At 39.3% G+C, this 7,500-nt stretch overlaps 1 protein-coding gene across 1 annotated transcript in view; it reads left to right on the top strand.

Moving 5' to 3' along the window:
* Positions 1–7,500, top strand: part of LOC115221758 (cytochrome b5) — a 42,398-nt gene that overhangs the window by 1,167 nt on the left and 33,731 nt on the right. The gene's annotated exons all lie outside the window — the stretch shown is intronic.

The raw sequence follows: 7,500 nt of genomic DNA, 5'->3' as shown, positions 1-7,500 counted from the left end.
CAGGACTTATTCTTTGTGAGCCTAGTACTTATTGTATCGGACTCTTTTTACAGAGACGTAAACACACCAACATCGGTTGTCAAGCGATGATGGGGAAACAAACATAGCCCCACAAATACATATATATATAATATATACATACATACATACATACAGACAGACATACCATACTACGACGGACTTCTTTCGGTTTTCGTCCACCGAATCCACTCACAAGGCTTTGGTCGGCCCGAGGCTATAGTAGAAGACACTTGCCCAAGGTACCAAGCAGTGGGACTGAACCCGGAACCATGTGCTTGGCAAGCAAGCTATTTACCACACAGCCACTTCTGCGCCTATATATACATATATATACACTTTTTTTTTCAGACTATATTTCCTTAGTTATTACTTATATCAACGGTGAACAATAACACTACCAACCTTAGTCTCTTCTCACGACAGTTAACATTCTACATACGTCCTGCAGATATTTTTGTTACTGGTTTGCCAAAAGTTTCTGAATGTTTCCGTTTCACTTAGCTTGCTCCTTACTAGCTACGTTTTTTTTACCCATGCATCTTTTTTCGATTATTTTGCTGTTTGTATAAAGATGAATCCCATTTCATTCTGCATCTTGTAGGAATGCATTTTGCAAACTTTCTCCTATATTAAAGTTGTCAAGGTATTTTGCAAACAAATAAGAAATTCATTTTTGCCTTGCCTTTAAACTTATTTTCAGTCTTATGTGTTTCCTGTGTTTCCCAGTGGCTTACCTAATGTGTGTGCAGCCTAGGGCAGCCCTTGAATTTTCTACCCTGTCTCTGGTCCCCTAAGCCTATACAGGCTTATACTGACCCAAAAGTGCAGTTCCCATAAAAGTGTCATTTGTGGCAGACCACTTACCCTTGCTTTACTATTGGAATTTCCAATGATTTTTTTCCCCATTTTTGAATTGCCGATGGCAGAATGTAGCACTCGGTCGAAAATGTTAGTGGTTTTCGTCTGCCGTTACGTTCTGAGTTCAAATTCCGTCAAGTCGACTTTGCCTTTCATCCTTTCGGGGTCGATTAAATAAGTACCAGTTACGCACTGGGGTCGATATAATCGACTAATCCGTTTGTCTGTCCTTGTTTGTCCTCTCTGTGTTTAGCCCCTTGTGAGTATAAGAAATAGGTATTTCATCTGCCGTTACGTCTGAGTTCAAATGCCACCGAGGTCGACTTTGCCTTTCATCCTTTCGGGGTCGATTAAATAAGTACCAGTTACGCACTGGGGTCGATATAATCGACTTAATCCGTTTGTCTGTCCTTGTTTGTCCTCTCTGTGTTTAGCCCCTTGTGGGTAGTAAAGAAATAGGTATTTCATCGCCGTTACGTTCTGAGTTCAAATGCCACCGAGGTCGACTTTGCCTTTCGCCTTTCATCCTTTCGGGGTCGATTAAATAAGTACCAGTTACGCACTGGGGTCGATATAATCGACTTATCCTTTCCTCTCTCTCTCTCCTTGTTTGTCCTCTCTGTGTTAAGCCTAGCCCTTGTGGGTAGTAAAGAAATAGGTATTTCGTCTGCCGTTACGTTCTGAGTTCAAATGCCACCGAGGTCGACTTTGCCATTCATCCTTTCGGGGTCGATTAAATAAGTACCAGTTACGGAGAGGAGTCGATGTAATCGACTTGCCCTATGTTTAGCCCGCTGTGGGCAATAAAGAAATAAATATCTGTTTGTCGCAACTTCTTACAGAATTGTCATCGTTTTTCGATGATGGGGAAACGGAATTTGAACTCGGAATGTGCCCTACCGGAACAGATACTGTAATACAGCAAAGCATCCTTGTCCAATACCCAAGCAATTCCGCCAGCGCACTACTTAGAACCAGACTGGTACTTTCCTTTATCATCTCCGGAAATGATTAAAGACAAATTTGTCATCGTTGGGATTCGAACTCAGAACACAGAGAATCGAAAGAAACACCGTCGAGTATTCTAACGACTCCGCCAATACGCTGCTTTCAATTTTATAATTTTATAAAAATGTTTCAATATATTATAATATATTATTAAGGCGAAATGCTTAATGGTATTCTGCCCGTCGCTACGTTCTGAGTTCAAATTCCGCCGAGGTCGACTTTGCCTTTCATCCTTTCAAGATCGATAAAATAAGTACCAGTTACGCACTGAGGTCGATGTTATCGACTCATCCCCACCTCTCTTAAGCTGCCCTTGTGGCAAAAATTTGAAATATTATTTATTTCAGGCATACGTATGGCTCTGGGACTAAGAAGCTTGCTTTGCAAATACTTCGTTTTCAGTTCAATCCCATCGCGCGACACCTGGAGCAAATAAGTTTTATTATAGCCCCGAGCCGATCAATGCCGTGTGAGGAAATTTGGTCAACGGAAACTATATAGAAGCCTGTCGTATATACACGTTTCTGCATGTGTATATATATATATGTATGCGCATGTGTATATATATATATATATATATATATATTATATATATATATATATATAATAATAATAATAATAATAATAATAGGGAGTATAACTCCAAACTTACGGGAAAAATTCAATTTAGTTTTAAATCAAATTTCACAATATAAAGATATAAATATAAATTAGAGTTGCATAATAGTGGTTTTATCTCTAATTTATATTATATATATATATATATATATATATATATAATATATATATATATGGATGAGTATCTTTGTATTTGTCCCCACCACCACCACTTAACTGTTGTTGGTTTCTTTACGTCCCCGTAACCTAACAGTTTGGCAAAAGAGATCCATAGAATTAGTACCAGGCTTGTGTGTTGTGTGTGTGTGTGTGTGTGTGTGTGTGTGTGTGTGTGTGTGTGTGTGTGTGTGTGTGTGTGTTATTCTTCTACTGCCACTTGACTACCGCAGCTTAGTAGTTTCAGCAACAAAAAAAACTGATAGAATAAGTACCAGACTTACAAAAGACAAGTACTTGGAAGGATTTGTCCGACTATACCCTTCAAAGCGGTGCCCCAGTATGGCCACAATCTGATGACTGAAACAACAATCAGGTAAAAGAATGTAAAAGGAGGGAAATCGACGTTTCAATTTGTGATAAACTTCCGCACGTTGATGCTAGTGTCTGAGGACAGAAGCGAATGCAAAGAGTAAATTGCAATAACTAATTAATGCTACCTCCATTCACGTCTATCGGCAGCACTCGGAGATTGAAGCTATTCTTTGAATTTATTATGCTGTAGGAATAATATTTTGTAGTGAAACGCATCATAAATTAACTCGAGCGTTCTGTAATTGTTCAAGTTTGAAATAGGTTTAGGTTTATTAAGGCAAATAAAGCCTAGTTTATTTGGTTTTCGTTTTAGCTGTGTTATATATATAATGAGACATTCATAAAAGTGCATTGAAGATTATAAATACTACCAAGCGCTGCAAATGGGAATTTTAGGTCAAGCGCATTGTTGCAGTGCTGACCTGAAATAGTGTCGCAAAACATTGGCAAATCCAGTAGAAGGCCTTGTTGATTAATGAAGCTGATTGTTAATGCTTATGTTGAATTAGACAGTTCACTCAATGAATGCAGAGGAATGGCGATTGTACAAGTTCGTCTGGAGGAAATGGAAACTGAGATTGTTATTGATGAAAGAGAAAAGAGTTAAAGAGATGATATAGACCAGTGCTTTTCAAACTTTTTGCTGGAGCGGAACCCCAAGGAAACATTCCACTGGCTCGAGGAACTCCTGTGCAATAATTTAATAGTCTTATGCACACATATCTGCACAGGAGAATTAAAAATTACTGCCAATTTTAGCAGTTTTGTAACTTCTTGCGGAACCCCTGGACTGTACTGGCGGAACCCTAAGGTTCCGAGGAACCCTGGTTGAAAACCACTGATATAGACTTACGGAGATTTTTTTTCTCTAGTTTCAGCTCAGAGCTGTGGCCATTCTGATGCACCGCCGCCGTTTTGCTACATCATTATTACTAAGAGCCTCCTCTAATATGTGGTACTTGGTGAAGCATAGAGTTTGATATAGCTACCCTCATTTGCACCTCTTGCCGTGAGATAGGTTCAACTGGGACTCTCGACAGGAAGAGGTCCAGCTTTGATTTAAACACCCCTACATCTACTTTGTGCAAGTTCCTCAGACTCTTTGGGAGAATATTAAAAAGCTGCGGGCCCTTGAAACCCAGGCTATTGTAGTAACTGGTCCTGTAGCGTGATGGCATTGCTGAGACATTTGGCACTATGCAGTGTCGTCCCGTTCTGACATTGAACGGGATTGGTTCAGAGATTTGTTTAAAACTGTATCTTTAGCTAGACATGCTTTGAAGTAAAGACCATTTTAAGAAAGCGGTCCCGTTTTGGCATTTTAAAATACACTCGGCGATACTCCCAGAGAAGATCAAAATTTTGCAAGGTCGAAAATCAATAGAGAAAAATCAAATAGTGAACGAATTAAAAGTGTGTTAGTCAAAATATGTTTCATTCACATTGATAAAAAGCAATTCCCCTGTATACTAGAAATAGCAACCAATCTACCTCACATCATATCCATTGTCTTTAAAAGAGACTTATACACTGGATGTTTTTTAAGCTGTGAAAGTCACGTCTGGAGCGATTTTGATCACAGCTCTTTACTCCATCAGAATTGATCTGGGACGAAGCAACAACTCGTTCTGATTTAGTTCTCTGATGTCGCTGAAATTGATTCATAGCTTTCATTACTTCTGCCGACAAAAGTGGTGAGCTGCCACGCCGGGCAAAATGCTTTGCGGCAACCCGTCCGTCTTTACGTTCTGAGTTCAAATCCGCGGAGGTCGATAAAATAAGTATCAGTCGGATACTGGGGTCGAGTTAAACAACTACGCCTCTCCCTAAAAATTTCAGGCCTTGTGTCTATAATAGGGAGGATTAATTCTGCTGACAAGATAATCATGTGTTATTGCCCCTAGTTTAAAAATCAAGGTTCTTGTTTCGAATCCTGTACGTACTGTGTACACATACACGATAATGACACCTGATAACGATTGGAGGGCAAACCTATCGAAAGATAGCACAAATGTAAATTATTTCGTTGTTTTTAATGAAAATGAGCATATTGATACTTAGGCATGCATGCCGTGTGTGTGTGTGTGTGTGTGTGTGTGTGTGTGTGTGTGTGTGTGTCTGTGTGTCTGTCTGTCGTCTGTCTGTCTCTGTGTGTGTGTGTGTGTGTGTGTGTGTGTGTGTGTGTGTGTGTGTGTGTGTGCGTGTGCGTGTGTGCTTGACATCCAAGTTTGGTGTAATTATGTTCCCGAAACTTAGCGGTTCGGTGAAAGAGATTATTAGATTACGTACCAGGCTTTAAAAAATTAAGTACCGAGGTCGATCTGTTCGACTAAAATTCTTCAAGGCGGTGCCCTAGCATGGCCGCAGTCTAATTATTGAAACAAGTGAAAGGTAGACTATACGTATATTTATAAATTATGTTTCCGTTGGTTATGGCATGTCAGAAAGTTACCGTCGGTTCACGTCTATTATTGCACTTAGCAACATAGGCGACCAAGCAGAACTGCTGGCCGAACGCACATAACCTCTTTACTAATTTTACTAATGCAGGTAAAAATACAATCTTGGCCAGCTTGGTGGTGAAAAGAAAACCTTGAAACGAATATTTTTCGAAGGGAAACCCCTTCTGAGGAAAACGGGATTGCCTCACTTTGAATGGTTCTAATTGTGTCCGAAAAGGGAGAGTTTATGTCCGAAAATGAACTTGTCAGCAAGCGAGTCAACCCACGCTTCCAACGCGAATTTTTTATCATACGGGCACCAACTAAAACTCCCTTTTTTAGGTTTAAGAAGGCATCCAGCTCGATGGAATTTTATAGGACCCTTGCTCTCTCGTCTAAGTAATGTTTGTATCGTCTGCTTCCGTCGAAGCATGGCCCAGGCAGTTCCAGAAGCTTCAATTTAATCCTGTATAACGTTCCTCTTCTTTTAAACGTCATTTGTAGTTGGCCAATGCAGTAATGATGTGCCTCTCTGGGGATCCTAAAAGATAACTTGTTAGTTAGATAGCTTAAAGGGGCCTTCAGTTGCTCCAACATATTCCCGTGCATGTGTCTCTACGTTGTCGGTGCTGCTTTTGTTGTTGTTGCTGCTGCTACCAGACACCATTTCTGCAGCCTCGAAGTTGCATCGACTGCCTACTGGGCACTCACTGTTAACCTGCCTTTGTGCAGACTTTAGGGACGTTCATTAAAATCTTGTTTTACACTTGGTGCACAGCGAACGAGAACCTTATGTTGTGTTTATCAAATAATCGTCTGTACGTATGGAATTGTTTGAAATGTTTATCTACTAATCTAAGGAAGACTTTTCCCACGCAGGTTTTGATAAGTGAGAAGAGTGGGGTTAAACCAAAGGTGTTTTCTTTTGTGAGTGTTAGGTCCCGATATATAGGAGATGCAGGCCTTAAACTTGCTAACTGCCAAAGCCTCGTTGTAATAGGGGCTTGCTGCGTCGAAAACGTCTTTGATCAAGGATAGGTTCGATATCCCCTTACTGAAACCCTTCACAAATTTTTTAAACACAACAGGCTTATAAATTTAATGTTGGTTACAATCGTTTCAATACCATTATGCTTTGAACCACAATACTTATAAATGTTTATGTGTGATAAATTTCACTAGGCCTGTATAAATTTACCCATTGTTGAACAGCAGGGAGTACCACCTGCTCAGATCTCACCGAGGTATACCAAAGTTGTACTAAATTTATACGGAATGACAAATGTACACATATTAAACTATATTATTTAATCTCATCTTCGTCTTAAATATATAGCCATACAATCGTAAGGGGCTGTTTTTTAACATAGAAGTGAATTCAATACAAAAGTAAGAATAGAGCATAGTGTAATTTATTTGGCTAAAATAGATCGCTGAGCTTTGCATTCCAGGTTGAAAATAGTGTGTGAAAGAGCGTTAAAAAATACAATAGTTGTACGTGTGAGCGTGTGTTCATGTGTGTGTGTGTGTAGGAGACAGAAAGAGACAGAGGAAACAAACTGCAGACAGACAAAAAACAGACAGTTGTGACGGGGAGGAAGTGTAAGACTTCGTGGAATAGGAAAGGGTTCTACTAATAAGGAAATACTGGCGGGAAACTTAACAAAAAAAAAGGGTATAAATAAAGGAGGGCGTTAAAACACGGAATAGATTCAGATATGTTTTATACACTCACTAAATAATTTAATATTCACAATACTGATAAAGTAGTGAGATAGTAGGTAAATGAGTTAAGCTTAACGAAAACTATATGGTGTTTTAAAAATAAAAAATGTAGCATTTATTTTAAACTGAATAAAAAAATGTTGATGCAAATATGATAAATATTTAGTTAGAAATCTGATGATACACTCAAAGCTGAAGAGATATAGAGAGCTTGAATGCAACAGAGTTAGAAGAAAGACAAAAGTAAAACCCGCCGGCTAAATGTGACATTCGTGACCTCTCGCTAATATACGCGCGC

The sequence above is a fragment of the Octopus sinensis genome, linkage group LG18 (assembly GCF_006345805.1).
Source record: "Octopus sinensis linkage group LG18, ASM634580v1, whole genome shotgun sequence".
Taxonomy (NCBI): domain Eukaryota; kingdom Metazoa; phylum Mollusca; class Cephalopoda; order Octopoda; family Octopodidae; genus Octopus; species Octopus sinensis.
The sequence above is the reverse complement of the archived record's forward strand: the minus strand, read 5'-3'. Positions and strand labels throughout refer to the sequence as shown.